The following is an 18184-nucleotide window of genomic DNA, read 5'->3' on the forward strand; positions in this document are numbered from 1 at the left end:
ACAGCCTCTCACTGCGGGGTGGGGAGCAGCTGTCCTCTCCTCTCTCAGCCTCTGCTGTCTCAGCGTGGGGGTGGCCGCGTGGCGCCCCCTCCCAGCTGTGGCTCCCCCAGGAGGCTCCCTGGGCTTCCGGAGCCTGCTGAGAAGCCTCAGGGAGGAGCTCCCAGGACAGAGACGGAGAAAGGAAAGGAGAGGTTGCTTCTTGGACCAGAAATTCCAGCAAGACTGTAACTGGGGGCCTTCCCCGTGCACATGCGTGCACACACACACGAGGCTGTCAGGAAACAAGAGGAATGGCAGCGGCGGAAGGATTACTAGGACGGACCCTGAGCAGCTAAGCCTGAGGCTCCCCAGCCTCCCCTCCCCACCCCGGACCTCCCTGGTGCTGGGTTGTTTCTGCCCTGGCTCCTGATGTACACCCTGGACAGTGGCCACGGGTGGAGGAGCAGCACTGGGCGCTGGTGAGGGAAGACTGCAGGGCGGAGCCCAGGGGCCGGGGTCGGGGGGAGGCGCCGGGCTGGCTGCCCCAGTTTGAGACGTGGCCCTGGGTCCTGTCCTCTGCGGCTCCCCTCCTGCTTCCAGGTCTTAGGGGGAGATCTTTTGTGTCTGGGACCCGGCCAGTAAGAATATGCCCGCAACGTAAAAGATTTCTGTGTGCTGGGTGCGATCTGAAAGGTGCCGGGAGACCTCGGCATCACCAGTCACGCCCTGCGCTGGCCAGCAGCTCTGGCCACCTGGGGCCTACTTCCCGTTGACCGCATTTGATGTCATAGGATAATAGCACTCACCACATCCACTGTCTGCATAAACACTTGTGATTTGATCCAAACCATCAGTGTCATTTTGAAGCATATTCAAATGATTGCATGACAAACTCCAATCTACAGACAGCTGTCCTGGCTGAAGCTGGAGGAGGAGGCTTAAGCCTCCCACGGGCGAGCTGGGACGCGGAGGAGCATTTGTGTTGCGTTTTCTGGGGGAGGGAAGGGGTCCCTCCCTTGTGTCACTTTCTAGACCTGCTACGAGCCTTGCAGACTGCTCTGAGCGCTTATGGATGTCACTCCAGCACAGTGAGTGTCTGCTGTGCCGATTTTACTCAGGGCACGAGAAAGCTGCCCTGACGAAGAGTCTGCCTCGGTTACCTGCATTAGTTTCCCTTCCGTCAATGCAGGGGCAGATCAGCTGGTGGCCGGGGCTGCTGAGGCAGTTTGCACTCTGAACATACAGGAAACCTAGGGTACTTAGTGAGGGAGTGAGAGAGCGAGAGAGCAAGCTGGTTTACTCTTGGCCAGCGATGGTCAGGGCTGGACCAGGCTGAAACCAGGAGCCAGGAACTCAATCGAGGCCTCTCACCTGAATGGCAGGGACCCAATTTCTTGAGCCATCCCCTGCTGCCTCCCAGGGTGTGCATTAGAGGAAGCTGGAATCGGGAACAGAACCCAGCCCCTCTGGTATGGGACACAGGCATCTGAGCAGCTAGGCCAGACACCTGCCCTAAACATTCATCTTAATCCACTGAACGAGTTACAGTGAGTTACAATGTAGTAAAACACTTCAAAAACCACAGGATTGCGCCACGGCTCACTAGGCTAATCCTCTGCCTGCGGCGCCAACACACCGGGTTCTAGTCCCGCTTGGGGCGCCGGGTTCTGTCTCAGTTGCTCCTCTTCCAGGCCAGCTCTCTGCTGTGGCCCGGGAGTGCAGTGGAGGATGGCCCAAGTGCTTGGGCCCTGCACCCGCATGGGAGACCGGGAGGAAGCGCCTGGTTCCTGGCTTCGGATCGGCGCAGCGTGCTGGCTGTAGCAGCCATTTGGAGGCTGAACTAGCAGAGGGAAGACCTTTCTCTCTGTCTCTCTTCCTCTCTAACTCTGCCTGTCAAAACAAACAAACAAACAAAACAAAACAAACAAAAAACACTGCAGGATGCTGCCTGTGTGTGTGTGTGTGTGTATGGATTTTGGTGGATCTGTATATATATACATATACATACATATAGATATTCACCAAAGTGTCTTTGAGTAGTTTACTCCTCACTATACCCATTTTTGTAAGAAATACCACAATCCTCACCACAGGCCACTGCATCATCCTCTTTCACCCAAAACAAAAGCAGAAGCCTGATTTTGGTCCCTGGGGACCTGGATGGTGCTGGACCCTGACAGCTTCCCCAGTGGAACCTGAGACGCTCGTGGGAATGGCTACACTAGTTAAAAGATATAGGATCTCAGGATTTAAGATCCCTCTGATAGCAAAATAGGAGCTCAATTAAAGCTTTACCTTCAAAAAAGGTCTCAAGAAACACACAATCCATTTTACTTCACTTAATATGTAAGGAGCATGTACAAATCAATAAGAAAAAATCCCAATGCACAAAAGAAGAAAACTGACAATTAGTGAGAATTAATAGAAATGACCAGTATGCCTTTAATTAAAAAAAACAATTTAACACCAGAGTCAGCACGGTGGCGTAGCAGGTAAAGTTGCTGCCTGCAGGGCTGGCATCCCGTATAGGCACCGGTTCGAGTCCTGACTGCTCCACTTACCATCCAGCTCTCTGCTGTGGCCTGGGAAAGCAGCAAAAGATGGCCCAAATTCTTGGGCCCCTGCACCTGTATGGGAGACCTGGAGGAAGCTCCTGGTTCCTAGCTTCAGATCGGCACAGCTCCAGCCATTGCAGCCAATTGGGGAGTGAACCAGCAGATGGAAGACCTCTCTCTCTCTCTCTCTCTCTCTCATTCTCTCTGCCTCTCCTTCTCTCTCTGTGCAACTCTTTCAAATAAATAAATAAATAAATAAGTAAATAAATAAAGCTTAAAAAAGTTCAATTCCAGTAACAATCAAAGAGATACAAATAAAAATAATAAAGACTCTAAAGTATTCTCACAAAAAACTCCAGGAGCTGGCACTGTGGTGCAGAGGGTTAAGCAGCCACTTACAATGCCAGCATCCCAAACCAGAGGGCCACTATGAGTTGTAGCTACTCCACTTTTCTTCTTCTTCTTCTCTTCCCCTTCTTCTTCTTTTTGTTTTTTTTTTTTTTTTGCAATTTATTTAGTTTATTTTTTATTTTATTTTTATTATTATTTTTTTGACAGGCAGAGTGGACAGTGAGAGAGAAGACAGAGAGAAAGGTCTTCTTTTTTTCCGTTGGTTCACCCCCCAATGGCCGCTGCAGCTGGCGCACCGCGCTGATCCAAAGCCAGGAGCCAGGTGCTTCTCCTGGTCTCCCATGTGGGCGCAGGGCCCAGGCACTTGGGCCATCCTCCACTGCACTCCCTGGCCACAGCAGAGAGCTGGCCTGGAAGAGGGGCAACCAGGACAGAATCCTGCACCCCAACTGGGACTAGAACCCTGTGTGCCAGCGCCGTAGGTGGAGGATTAGCCTAGTGAGCCGCGGTGCCGGCCTCTTCTTCTAAGAATTATTTTATTTGAAAGAGTTACAGAGAGAGGTCTTCCATTCCACCGGTTCACTCCCCAAATGACCACAACAGCCAGGGCTGAACTGATCCAAAGCCAGGAGCTTCTTCTGAGTCTCCCATGTGGGTGCAGGGGCCCAAGGACTTGGGCCATCTTCTACTGCTTTTCCAGGTCATAGCAGACAGCTGGATTGGAAGTGGAGCATCTGGGATTTGAACCGGCACCCATATGGGATGCTGGTGCCACAGGCTGGGGCTTTAACCTGCTGCGCCACAGTACTGGCCCCTAGCTGCTCCACTTCTAATATAGCTACCTGTTTATAGACCTGAGAAGGCAGTGAAGAACCTGCCCGGATCAAGGTGCAGCTATTTTAGACTAGGCCTAACCGGGCCCTGGACCCTAAGCTAAAAGCTCCTAAAAAAAGAGAAATAAACTCTCCTTGTGATAAGCTCCCCTAGCAACAGCCAATCAGCAGATAGGGAAATCTCTAAAGTTCCAGGTGTCTTTTCAGGCAGTTAAGGTGACTGATTATATCCCGAGACCCTGCAGTTTGGCAGGTTCACCCTAGCGGCTCGGACCCTAGACTTTAGCCAATCATTTTAAAAAGCTCAACCCCAAAGCCATCTAACCACCTTTACCAGGTCCATTCCCACCACTGGACGCACTAATCAGCTTAAGAGAGGTTCTTTGAATTTCCCACGGGATGAGATGATTTGCTGAATGATGCTATAATGTATAGCATGTCTCTGAAAACCCTATATAAACCCCGCAAAGGAAACGGGATGGGTCCTTGTCAGAAGACTGCTGGGACAGTTGGACGTGTGGACCCTAGCCTGGGCCAGAACAATAAACCTCTTTGCTTTTGCATCACCACATCTCTCGTTGGGTTAACTGAGTCCGATCCGACACCGGTCTAACAGCAGCAAAGGATGGTCCAAGTCCTTCAGCCCTGGCCACCTATGTAGGAGACTGAAGGAGTTCTAGGCTCTTGACTTCAGCCTGGCTCAGCCCCAGCTGCGGTTGTGGCCATTTGGGGAGTGAACTAGCATATGGAAGATCTTTCTGTCCGTTTGTCTGTCTCTCTCTCCTTTTCTGTTGTTCTGCCTTTCAAATGAATGAATGAATGAATGATAAACAAACAAATGAAAACTCTTTTTGGATTAGTTCCAGCTTCTAGATTTAGCTATAAGTTAGAAAATACAAGGGGCAGAGAAACACTTAAATGACCACATGGGGTTGCAATTAGCCAAGTCTATGTGGAGAAATTTACAGGACAAACTTAGCTTCTTCAACAAATGGATTTTAAGGAAAAAGGATGGAGTGAGAACTTACTTATTTAAACAGACTTAACAGACATATTACCAAACGCAAACCTTATTTGAACCAAACAAATGAAATGCTAAAATATATAGCACAACCAGAATGCTTTTGAATATTGATTAAGTATTTGATGATACTAAGGAATTATCGTCCATTTTTGGAGTGATAATGGTAGTGCAGTTATGTTCATTACAAGAGTACTGATCTTTTAGAAATACACAAAGACATATTTATAGATGAAAATATGTGTGCCTGAATTTCCTTTATAATATCTAAGGGAAATGAGACAGAGTAGAGATTATACAAGTTGGGAGGCCCTTACCTAAATGCTTGGGGTTGGAATTACATTGTGGCCATTTGAGGAATGAACCAGCAGATGGAAGATCTCTCTCCTTGCCTTTCCCTCCCTCTCTCTGCAACTTTGACTTTCAAATAAGTAAATAAATCTTTTTTAAAAATTACAGATTTTTGGAGGATTTCAGATTTTCAGATTAGGAATGCTCAACCTGAATTGTACTTGTTGAAACAGGGTTGGCAGATCCATTATACTGTTCTATTTTTTGTAGTACATTTTTTAAAAAAATTATTTATTTTTTGAGAGGTAGAGATACAGTCAGAGAGAGACAGAGAGAAAGTTCTTCCATCCACTGGTTCACTCCCTAAATGGCCACAATGGCTGGAGCCGAGACCATTCAAAGCCAGGAGCCAGGAGCTTCCTCCGGGTCTCCCATGCAGGTGCAGGGGCCCAAGCACTTGGGCCATCTTCTACTACTTTCTCAGGTGCATTAGCAGAGTGCTGGATTAGAAGAGATGCAGCCAGGACAAGAATAGGCTCCATATGGGACGCAGGCACCGCAGGCAGAAGATTACCTTACTACACGGTAGCATCAGTATATTGTGCAGTATATTTTTGAATCAAAAATTTTTTTGTAGGGGCCAGTGTTGTGGTGCAGTAGGTTAATCCTCTGCCTGCATCCCTATGGGCGCCGGTTCTAGTCCCGCCTGCTCCTCTTCTGATCCAGCTCAATGCTATGGCCTGGGAAAGCAGTAGAAGATGACCCAAGCGCTTGGGCCCCTGCACCCATGTGGGAGACTGGGAGGAAGCACCTGGCTCCTGGCTTCAGATCAGCACAGCTCCGGCTGTTGCGGACATCTGGGGTGTGAACCAACGGAAGGAAGACCTTTCTCTCGGTCTCTCCCTCTCACTGTCTATAACTCTACCTTTCAATAAATAAATAAATAAATAAATAAAATCTTTTAGAAAATTTTATAAACAAAAGTTAAGAAAAAAAATGGATATTATCTTCAACCTGAAGGTTATACACAAAATGTGTGAATAGAGGAGTGAGCGGTGTGGTCCAGTGGTTAAGCCACTGCCTCCTGTATGGAAGTGCCAGTTTGAGTACTGGTTACTCCACTTCTGGTCCAGCTCCCTGCTGATGCTCTTGGGAAGCAACAGATGAGGGTTCAAGCACTTTATTCCTGCTACCTATGTGGGAGACCTGGATGGAATTCCAAGTTTATAGCTTCAACCCAGCGCAGTCCGGATTCTTGCAGGCCTGGGGAGTGAACCAGCTGATGGAAGATTCTTTCTCTCTCTCTCTCTCTGTCTCTCTCTCTCTCTCCTCCCCTCTCTCTATGTTGCTCTGCCTTTCTAGTAAATAAATCTTTAAAAAGTGAACTTATATTCATGCATGCATTTATACTTTCCTCTTTATTTTTTCTTAATCTGTAGCTTCTAAACATACATAATCAGAAGAAAAAACTTAATATTTTAAAGGAAATTCACATTAAAGTGTATATACCAATTGCGGCTACAGGGGCCACAGAAAGTCAGCCAGTCACAGGCTCTGCTGGGTGCCCTCAGCTCTGGGAGTGTGAGGCCGGGCAGAGAGGAGCTGGGCCAAGGATTTGTACCGAGGGCCTGGGCAGGCACTCGTCGGCAGCCTTGTGATGAAACGGCTGATTCTCCTGAACAGGTGCAGAAACGGAGGCTCAGAGAGAGCACTGGGGTTGTCCAAGAGAGCCAGCGTCCTGTGTGTGGATGCCTGCTCTTGGCCGGGCACATCCCGGGGTCAGCAGCAGGTGTGTGTCACTCCTCCTCGATGAGCCCTGCCTAGGGCCCAGGGCCTTTCCTGGAGTGCCCGCCTACACAGGTCATGGGGCCCCAACAGGGCCCCGGGAGGCTTCTATCCCAACACAGGGCCCAGCGAGGGCCTGGGTGCTTGGTGAGGGCTCTGAGCCTTCCCTCCCCTGGGCACTCGGATGAGCCACGAGCACTCTCTGGCTTGCACCCTGCACAGTGCTGTGGAATGTGCAGTTCTGGGGTGACCTCTCTGTCACTGTCATCCTGTCTGTGCCCCACCTGTGCAGGGGCAGCCTGAAGACCACTGGCATGAGAAGGGGAATTAAGCGGACAATGCAAAGCTTGGAACTCAGCCAGGGGCGCGTGCACACGGGGGTGGGGGGTGCTCGCCCCCTGTTCCTCCACTCAAAGCAACACAGCCTTCAGGAAAGCTCTCCGGCAAGCTGGATCCTGGGGCTGCGTTATGGATTAAATGCTGTCTGTGACGCCAGCACCCCATATCAGGACGCCGGGTTGAATCCTGGCTGCTCCACTTCCAAACAAGCTCCCTGCTAGCCTGGGAAAGCAGTGGACCATTGGTCCAAGTGTTTGGGTCCCTGCCACCCACATGGGAGACCCCGATGGAGTTCCTGGCTCCTGATCGGCCTGGCCCAGCTCTGCCTGTTGCAGGCAACTGGGTAGTGAACCAGTGGATGGAAGATCTCCTTCTTTTTTCAAATAAATAAATACATCTTTTAAAGAAACAAACCTGGAATCTGACTCTGTCCCCACACGGCAGGGGCCGCCTGCCTGGCTCCAGGATGGCCGGATGGCCGTGTGGGGCCCTGCCTGGGTCACTGGCCTTGGAGCTCAGCTTCCAGTGCATCGCCCTGGAAAGCCAGGCCTGCTCCCAGCTGGCCTCAGGGCTGCCCCACCCTACAAACTTGACCTTTTACCCCTTCCTGTCTCCTTTCACCAGCAGTTCGGCACCCCCCCACCCCCCCAGCTTTTCTCAACTTTCTCAATAGGTTTTTCTGAAAACATCGGTCTCCGTCTCTCTCCATTTCAATCCTTGTTTCTTGCTCTGTTGCTCTCAACTGCTTTTGCTTTCTGCCCGAACTGGTATCTGTGTTTCTCCAAAACCTCTTTCTAATCCCTTATTTCCCCTCTCCCCTGTCTCTCTCTGTGCCTCTGTTCCCCGCCGGTTCTGTCACTCCCTCCTTCCCTCCCTCCCTGCCTGGCATCTCTCTCACTCGCTCATCCCCACCTTGCCCTCGGCGGGCCTCCCGGGCTCCCAGTCCCCTGCCCGCATCGCGGGCCCGCGGCCCCTACTCACCGGCCAGAGCGCCCGCGGCGCGGAGCAGGGCGAGCCCGGCCAGCGCGCACAGCAGGGGCCGCATGATGCCGGCGGGACCGAGCGCTGCGCGCGTCTGCCAGCGACAGCCCTCCGCGGGATCGCGCCGGGCCAGCCCGGGAGGAAATGCTCCCAGCCCGAGCCAAAATTCCTGGGCGGCTCCGGGCTTTCTGGCTCCAGTGAACCCGCCCCCTCCCGAGTCCCTCCGCACCCCGGGAGCAGCGCGGAGCCCAGAGACCCCCGCGGGCGGAGGGGCAGTCGTGCGGGACTGGGAGCGTTCCCAGGCAGCGGCTGCACTGCCGGGGCCCCGGGCGCGGGGTGCAGGGCGCAAGGGGAGGCTGGGCGGCAGCTCCGGGGTTCAGGCAGTCGCTGTGAGCTCCTTGCACAGACGGGTAAACTGAGTCCCGCTGTCACCCACAGCTGTGGCACAGGCGCCAAAGCCCTCCCCCCCCCAACCACCAGGTGCGAAGAAGCTTTTCTCCATGAGGAACAAGAAAGGGCTCCGATGGCCTCAGACAGCGTCTGTGGGATCGCAGGCTTGCTGTTGGGTCTTCTGTAGGAAGTCCTTCTTCCGGGAAAGAAGGGACAGTGATGTGAAAAGATGCTTTTCCAAAAAAACGTTAAATCAGGACGCACACAGATATAAACTGAGCAGGAGCTAAAGATTTTATCGAACTCATTAATAAGGGATGCACCCTAGAAAGTCACTATCAGTCCAAAAAACAGACACAGATCTGTAATATTTTTCTTTATTTATTTTTATTTTTTTGACAGGCAGAGTGGACAGTGAGAGAGAGAGAGACAGAGAGAAAGTGAAAAGTTAAAATTGTATATGTGCGGGTGTAAAAAGTTAAGCTTAAGCTTACAGGTTATAACATTCCTGGTACAGCTGTAAAAATAAGACAGAGTGAAGTAGCACCTTGACAGTAGGGACTCCATTTTGGAGCACTTGAGACTCCATTCTGAGAAAGCACCCCCCCACCGTGAGACTCTGGTCTGAAACTATGATCTCAAATAGTCGGACAATAGCAGTGCACTACATCACCCTTGGCAGAGCACAAAAACCCCCTAGCATGATTGCTCAAGTGGCACCTGGGTTACCTGGGCTAATAATAAAGATGTGATTTGTCTGTGTCTTACATTAATGTCAAGTCCTAATTGCTAATTGTAATCTTGTAACTGGTATTGTCAAGATTATGATGAATATTAATTTCACTTAGGTTTTAGGTTATGTTGACCCCAGTAACCATATACTCTCTTTTGATTTTATGTACTCTCTTTTGATTTTAGCAACTATGTATAGCAACCATGCATAGCAACCATGTATTCCCCCCCTTCCCGGTTTTGTGGTTTTTGCCTTTATAAACCCTAACTTTTGGTTATTCGGGGCTGCTCTGCTCATGTATGATTGGACAGCCCCAGCATGCTGGATAATCAATAAATCTTTAACCCTTTGCTGGTTGCATGAGAGAAAGGTCTCTTGGAGTCTTTCATTGGGAGGTGGGCTTTTTCGGACTCTAACAAAAGATCTTCCTTTTTTTTTTTTCCCCCGTTGGTTCACCCCCCAATGGCCACGCTGATCGGAAGCCAGGAGCCAGGTGCTTCTGGTCTCCCATGGGGTGCAGGGCCCAAGCACTTGGGCCATCCTCCACTGCCTTCTCAGGCCACAGCAGAGAGCTGAACTGGAAGAGGAGCAACCGGGACAGAACCCGGCGCCCCAACCAGGACTAGAACCCAGGGTGCCAGCACTGCAGGTGGAGAATTAGCCTATTGAGCCTTGGTGCCAGCCTGAAATATTTTTCATCAAAGTTTTTGTTTAGTTATTTGAAAGGCAGAGCGTGCGAGAGAGATATCTTCCCTCCCTATATGGCCTCACCTGCTGCCCTGTACCTTATCTGATACAGACTGTGATATTGTGCAAATAGAGGCAGGAAGGCCTGGAGTCACCTGAACCTGTACATGTGGCAGGACTGGCCTATCTAGAGACAAAAGAACTATTTTGCATTGCTATCAGTTGTGGACAGTTTACAGCTCTGCAAAAGCAAAAGGCCCCAATACAATCAAAATCAGAGTGTTCAGCAGAAGCTTAAGCCTTGCATTAGATAGGTAAACTCACATCTGCCTTTAGGGCATTCACAAAGCAGTCAGGCTTATAATCTTAACAGACCGCACCTAGGGTAGGAGTATGCATGCACCTAGGGTAGGAGTATGCATGTCTGGCCTCTCTGATCTGCCCTGGAGACCCTCACAGGCCCCTTTCTACAGATCAGCTGTGCAGTCTGATTTGAAGCCCTGAGATAACAATACAAAGCACACACACACCTTGGAACTCTGTTACCTTCTTCCTCTGGAAGCAGACTGGGTGGGTTTCTTAATTCTAAGAACTGGATGGGATTTTAAGGCAGCTTCAAAGCATCCTGCAGTGGTTTAGAAGAGAACAAGTGGAAATTCCCCACCCCCTTTACAGAACAACAAATGCATTAGAAAAGGTTGAGTTTTGGGGAAAACAAAAGGCCCAGCCCTAATGTATCTGTTGTTGTTTTGTGGCTCCAAATGGAGCACTTTCATCTCATGTCTTGGGGCTGCCCTGAGGATCCAGCCTCCCTCTCCACCTTCTCCTGGGCTGTGGCCATGGCTGTGGCTGTGGCTGTGGCTGTGGCCGTGGCCGTGGCTGTGGCTGTGTGGCTGCCACATGAACCGTAACTCGCACTTCCTCCTCCACAGCAAAATAAGAAATTCTGAGTCAGTGAAGGAGACTTGGATCTACCTGGGAATTATGATGCCCAGATGAGCTGGTTTAGAAGAAGAAACGGTTTATTCCAGGAATGCCAAGAATGTGGTAGGACACTCCTGGGTAGTTTAGCCAGGTGGAAAGTTGTCAAAGAACAGCCAAACCCACAAGGATTCTTACAACGCACACAGCCAGTGGGCTTCAGAATATTTTGAATTTAATGTTATAAAACTGTATACAATGCTTCCTTGTGGTGGAGCACGGAGTGAGTATATGGAGTATAGCATGAAAACTGCCACTCACTACACTCCCCATGCTGAAGGGTCCCGTTCAGGCCTCTTGGTTTAGCGGGCTTTTCCTTACCCATCTTGTGTTGCCCATCTGTATAATGCAGATTAAGACATAAACATGTAGACATTGGAATGCAACATGAGATTTTTATTTAAAAATTTTATTTTATTTATTTGAGTAGCAGAGTTACAGAGAGAGAGGGGGACACACACACATAGATATCTTCCATCTGCTGGTTCACTCCCCCAATGGCCTCAATGGCTGGGGGACTAAGCCAGGGATCAGGAGCTTCTTCCTGGCCTCCCACGGGGGTGCAGGGGCCCAAGCACTTGGGCCATCCCCCTCTCCCTTCCCAGGCAGGTCAGCAGGGAGCTGAATAGGAAATGGAGCAGCCGGGTCTCAAACCAGCGCCTGCATGGGATGCCGGCACTGCAGATGGCGGCTTTAAACTTCTACACCGCAGTGCTGGCTCCGACACGAGATAATTTTAATATTTTTTATGTTCATGTTTATCTCTGCTGTAGCATCAAATACTGAAGATCCTTGAACGTGAGTACAAATCCTTTAAAGAGTTGCAAATTATCTGGAGCATGTTAGCCTGCTGCCCAGGGTGCTCCTATCTCCCTGAGAGCACCAGTTTGAGTCCTGGCTACTGCATTTCCAATCCAGATTCCTGCTAGTGCATCCTGGGAGGCAGCAGAAGATAGCTCAAGTGCTTGGGCTCTGGCAGCTTTGGGGAGGCCTGGATGGTGCTCCAGGTTCTCGGTGTCAGCCTTGATTAGCTCAGGCTGTGGCAGGTAATTGGAGAGTGAACAGGCAGATGGGAGCTCTCTCTCCCTGCCTGTCACTTTACCTTCCAAATATATGAAAACAAACATTTAAGAATAGGAAGAGTTGCAAAATATCCCATGAGTAGATGCATCACTATTTACATCATTATTTTTATTTTCATGATGAACACATAGGGTATTTCCTTTTTCTCCCCCAAATAAAATGTGCCTCAAAGAATATCTTTTTTGCATATATCTTTATGCACTATTAGATATTCATATATTTCTGAAAGGCTAGATTCTTGGAAGAAGAATCATTGAGTCAGAGGGTCTTTGATATTTTGCTGAATATATCACAAACTGTCCCCCAAACACTGGAGTGGCAGGGCACAGAGAACTGAGCTCCAGGTGCACCCCGCTCCATGGGAACCTGTACTGGAACCGCACTGCAGGAGTGCCATTCACAGACAATACTTTTGGCGCGGAAGAGCCTGGAGGTGGAAGAGCTGTGGCCCTGTGCATTCTGCAGTGCCAGATATTTACATTTTGAGATTTTGATGATTTTACCTTGTTTTTATTTATTTGCTATTTAGAGTGAGGATTGAGCTTTATTTGCCTATTCAAATGTTCTTTTTCCCCCACTTCTCCCCTTTACATACTTTGATTATTAATCTACTGCCTGTTGTTCCAAGCATCTTTGAAAAGCTCATGGATATTATGCATATTATGAAAAAAACTGCATGGATTTCAAAATTTGTTTTGCCAAACAAATTTATTTTCTAATTCCATTTTTCCACAAACTTTTTTAAGTCCTCTCCTATATGTTGGCAATGTTTTCTTTCTGCCTCCCATTGTCGTGAACTTTGTGGTCTCTTTCATCATAGAGAAGTTTTAGATATCATGTGGCGAAATCTCTGTGTTTTCTTTTATGGCTTATGTAAGTTTATCACAACTTACTTATGATTCTTCACATCAAGACTATAAAAATATTTTCCAATATTTTCTCCAAATAGTTTTAAGGTTTCTTAAAGACAAAATCTCTAACCCATCTAGAATTTCTATGTGGTTGGGAGGAAAGATTCAAACATAAAAATTTTTTTTCCCAAATGGACATTCAAATATCCTAATACGCTTTATTGCATCCTGTCTCATTTAGCCACTAATTTGAACATGACATAAATTATTGGCTGGCTATTTAGTGAGGACTGGAAAAAAAGTCATCACATCTGTGCTAAGGTCAAAGAAACAAAAATCAACATAGCCTTATATTTTCAATTAATCCTGAAAGTGTTATCTGATGAGCAGATACCCCGACAGTAAAACAACAAATTCAAAGATGTAGAAGTAGGGGCTGGCGCTGTGGCCTAGTGGGTAAAGCCTCTGTCTGCAGTGCTGGCATCCCGTATGGGCGCCAGTTTGAGTCCTGGCTGCTCCACTTTTGATCCAGCTCTCTGCTATGGCCTGGGAAAGCAGCAGAAGATGGTCCAAGTCCTTGGGCCCTGCGTCCACATGGAAGACCCAGAAGAAACTCCTGGCTCCTGGCTTTGGATTGGCACAGCTCCAGCCATTGTGGTCATCTGGGGAGTGAACCAGCGGATGGAAGACCTCTCTCCCTCTCTCTCTCTGCCTCTGCCTCTCTGTAATTCTGCCTTTCAAATAAATAAATAAATCTTTAAAAAATAGAAATAAAGGGACATTTTCTTACTAAGATAATTAATGTTACCTTTTTAAAAAATATGTATATATTTATCCATCTGAAAGGCAGAATGAGAGAGACAGAGAGAGCTTCCAGCTGCTGGTTCACTCCCCAGATGGCCTCAATGACTGGGGCTGGGCCAGGCGAATGTCAGGAGCCAGGAGCTTTATCTGAGCCAGCAGATGGAAGAGCTCTCTCTCTGTCTCTCCCTCTCTGTAGCTCTGACTCTTACATATATAAACAAATAAATCTTAAAAAGAGAGAGAGATAGCTATTTGGAAATCAACTTATTTCCTAGTGCCAATGGAAACCAGCCCAAACATGTAGAAGAAAACTGAGCAAGAAGATAACAGGGATCCAGTTCACTATGTCCTAGGAAACAGGGGCTGGCCACCCCTCTGGGGATGGAGATGGAGCCCACTTGGACCAGTCTCGCTGGCTGGGAGGGTCTGGGCTGCACAAAGCCTCTTTCTCTTCTCCTTCTGGCACCAGCCAGTATTTCCAGAGCCACCAGCAGAAAGATCCAGGCCCCGTGGCCAAGGCCCACTGCCTCTCTCACAGATGGAGAGGGCTGCTAGCACACGGTGCACGGATCATGGCAAGAGAAAGGAAACAGGAAACGAACAGTGAAATTAATAGGGGCACTGGAACCAGCAGCAGGAATCAGGGAAATATGCCAACCATATGTTGGGCTTCAAAGCATGTTGGTGGCCAGCTGGGGCTAATTATAAAAGAGCTTCATTATTTACTTTTGTTCTGTGATTTGCTAAACTTATCTCTGAATAACAACTTATCTCTGAACCAGGCATTCTTCAAAGGTTGTATATGGAATATCTTTATTAGTCTTTGCAGTACTAATTATATTTAAGTTTCTTCATGTGCATCTTTCAGATAAGATTTGTTAAATATATTTCATCCAGGGTTACAGGTGGATCTGGTTCCAGGATCTTTTTTTTTGACAGGCAGAGTTAGACAGAAAGAGAGAGACAGAGAGAAAGGTCTTCCTTCTGTTGGTTCACCCCCTAAATGGCTGCTACAGCCAGCGCACTACGCTGATCCGAAGTCAGGAGCCAGGTGCTTCCTCCTGGTCTCCCATGCGGGTGCAGGGCCCAAGCACTTGGGCCATCCTCCACTGCCCTCCCAGGCCACAGCAGAGAGCTGGACTGGAAGAGGAGCAACCGGGACAGAATCCGGCACCCCAACCGGGACTAGAACCTGGGGTGCTGGTGCCGCAGGTGGAGGATTAGCTTAGTGAGCCGCTGCAGCAGCCAGGATCTTTTTTTTTTTTTTAATATTTATTGATTGATTGAAAGGCAGAGCAACAGAGAGGGAGGGAGGGAGGAGGGGGAGGAGTAGAGAGACAGAGAGAGAGAGAATGAGAGAGAGAGAATGAGAATCTTCCATCTACTGGTTCACTCCCCAAATGGCCATAACAGCCAGGGCAGGCTGTAGCCAGGAGCCAGGAACTCCATCTAGGTCTCCCATATAAGTTGCAAGAATCCAAGTAGGAGCATGTTTAGGGAGCTGGATCAGAGGTGGAGCAGCCAGGATTCAAACAGGCATTCTGACATAGGATGCCAGTCTCAAGCAGCAATTTAATCTGCTGCGTTGCAGTGCCAGCTGCTAATTGCATAATCTGTGCTCTTCAATATTCCCAGACCTCTTGACTCTGAGGCCTCAGCAAAGTCTCTAGATAGTGAGGGGTTCTGGAGCAGGGTGTGCGAGAAGGGGCAAGTGGGCTACTTAGGGGCTCAGGTGACAACTGCTGTAGCGAGGGGGAACACCCAGCACCGGCTGCATGAATGATGTGCCCCAATGTGCAGGAGCTTCCTTCTCGTTTAGTGCTCCCTTTACCCTCGCAGGTAGCACCAGGATCCGCGATGAACACCACGTGAGGCTTGGAGAACCGAGGAGGTGGCCCAAGGTACACAGGGGCCATTTAGGAATCTGGGATGTGTGCCCGTGTCAGTCCCTGGGCTGTGGGCTGCATTTTCTGAGGCTGGCTGTGCTGAGAAGACAGCCGGTGGGGGAGCTGGCAGGTTCTGTTGGCATTTCCAAGGGCGAGGGGCCAAGGAAACAGGAAATAGGGGCTGGCCACCCCTCTGGGGATGGAGATGGAGCCCACTTGGACCAGTCTCGCTGGCTGGGAGGGTCTGGGCTGCACAAAGCCTCTTTCTCTTCTCCTTCTGGCACCAGCCAGTATTTCCAGAGCCACCAGCAGAAAGATCCAGGCCCCGTGGCCAAGGCCCACTGCCTCTCTCACAGACGGAGAGGGCTGCTAGCACGCGGTGCACAGATCATAGCCAGAGAAAGGGAACCAGGAAAATGTGATGTGGATCTCTGCTGGGTCCCAGGAAAAGCAGTGTGGTGTCTTCACTAGTTGATATTTAAGAAGTTTTTTGTTTTTGAGCCCTCTGCCTTTCTTGCAGGCAGTCCCAAATCCTCCCAGCTTACGGAAGATGTAGATGAGTAGGTCTGCTTGGTACAGGGAGAAGGGAGGTGCAGGGTGAGGGCAGCGGTTCACTATTACCCATTAGGATATCAATAATGATAGTCCTAACAGCTAACGTTCATGGATTTCAACACCCTGTGAAACACCGTGTAGTTAGCTTCTCAGTTGACCTCAGCCAATACTGCAGGCATTGGATGGCTTCTGTAGTTATTCTAGAGCTTGGCAAGAGAAGTTTCCCAGCCAGTGGTTTTAAGATGTTGTTTCTATTTACTTAATTAATTCATTTGAGAGGAAAAGAGACAGAGAAATCTCCCATCTGTTAGTTCACTCCCCAAGTAACCACAACGGCTGGGGCTGGGTCAGTGAAACCAGGAGCCCAGAACTCCGTCAGAGTTTCCCACATGGATGGCAGGGAGGCAAGGACCTAAGCACTTGAGACATCACTTGAAGCCTCCAAGGGAGCCCATTACCGGGGAGCCGGATCGGAAGAGGAGCAGCCGGGACACAAACCCGTGGCTTAGCTTACTATGCTACAGCCTCAGCCCCGATGAATTCACATTTCAAGGAGTGGGATCAGGAATAAAGGGGTCCAGCAAATGAGCTCAGCCCCAGCCCACTGTGGTGCTGGTATTCTAGCTGCTCAGGGTTGAGATGACTTTGCTGCAGGTTCACACTGTTAAGTGTGCATTCAGTTCGTTGTCACGTCCGTGGCTGTTTCCCCAGAATGCATTCAGCTGTGATACTGGGACGCTCTGCGGGCCTGGGGAGGGGGGAGTCAGTCGCATTTCCTGCCAGCTCTTTGGGAACCTTCTCTGCAAGGCTGTCCCCAGAGATGACCTTGAGGTGTGTCAGGGTGAAATGAAAACTGTATGAAGATGCTACATGGTTGGCTATTCCAAGCCTTTTTGGAGCTAGCAGCCCTTAGTAAAGGAGGCAGAAGGCTGTGTTCAAATGGGGATTTTTGTTCTTAACAGCTGCATAGCTTTGGGCAGACCAGCCCGCTCTGAGCAGAAGAGGCCAAAGGAACACCACAGCCCCGAAGAGCTGTGCAGGCTCTCTTACCCACCCTACCCACCTCTGATCTGCTTTCCCTTCTCCTGGCTGTGTTTATTTGCAAGTCAGAAGCTTCCTAAGGGCAGACAGGGTGTAGGGAATGACAGACCTGCAGAGCCCCCCCCTCCCCCCCGCCCCGCCCCACCCCGGGAGTTCAAGGTTTCCAAGGTCACGACCCAGGGCTGACTGCACTGCAGGGTTGGCTAGCAGCTGACTCTGGGTGTAAGGTGAAGGCCCCATGAAAGGGGTCCTAGGACACGAGTCAGGCTTTTCTAAGCCTGTGCCAGAGAAATTGGCAGGGCATGGGCGGCTGATGGACGTGGGCGGAGCTAATATAAATGTGGGGAAAAGTCTGGGTTCATTATTGAGGACCTTGACTGCCTCTGTCAGGGGAGCACTTTGTACCTGCAGCAGAGGTGCTGGCCAGGGTTTCTGTCTTAAGGATGGCACAATCACAACTGACTCCTCTCTTTCTTTTTCTTCTGAAGTAACTTTATGCTTACGAAAACCAGACAGTGGATTCCTATATACACTCCACCGGTGTTCCCAAATATTAACACCTTACATAACTTCACGGGAGTTGGGAAAGCCAAGTAACTGACATTAGTACAATACTATTGGAAAGTCGCAGGTCTGCCTGGGACGTTGCCAGGATTGCCCTGCTCATGACCTCAAGAGCTGCGTTTTGCGTGAGAACACCACAGAAGTGCTATTGTGCCCTTCCCACTGCACCCCTCCAGGACACTGTGTCCCACATGCGCCCTTCCCACTGCACCCCTCCAGGACACTGTGTCCCACATGAGCCCTTCCCACTGCACCCCTCCAGGACACTGTGTCCCACATGCACCCTTCCCACTGCACCCCTCCAGGACACTGTGTCCCACATGAGCCCTGGAACATGATGTCTGTCACATTTCTTCACTATACAATCACTGGTTTTTTTTTCTTCTTCTTCTTCTGTGATTAATACAAGTGCATGGCTTCACAGACTTTTTTGCATGAAAATGTACCTTTTAATTCCATTTTCCACAATCTTTT

The 18184-nt window shown here is 49.4% G+C and overlaps 1 protein-coding gene and 1 long non-coding RNA gene across 2 annotated transcripts in view; both read right to left on the reverse strand.

Annotated features, from left to right (window-relative positions):
• The window catches only part of LOC138845397 (uncharacterized), a 28118-nt gene extending 10969 nt beyond the window's left edge, over nucleotides 1–17149 (reverse strand). Inside the window, exon 1 of the long non-coding RNA XR_011382475.1 lies at nucleotides 8136–17149. This is a non-coding gene — a long non-coding RNA (uncharacterized lncRNA). The remainder of the gene's footprint in view (nucleotides 1–8135) is intronic.
• LOC103352281 (transmembrane protein 254) overlaps nucleotides 1–18184 on the reverse strand; it is an 80093-nt gene that overhangs the window by 40776 nt on the left and 21133 nt on the right. The window lies entirely within an intron of this gene.

This window comes from Oryctolagus cuniculus, chromosome 15, assembly GCF_964237555.1.
Source record: "Oryctolagus cuniculus chromosome 15, mOryCun1.1, whole genome shotgun sequence".
NCBI classification, from domain to species: Eukaryota; Metazoa; Chordata; class Mammalia; order Lagomorpha; family Leporidae; genus Oryctolagus; species Oryctolagus cuniculus.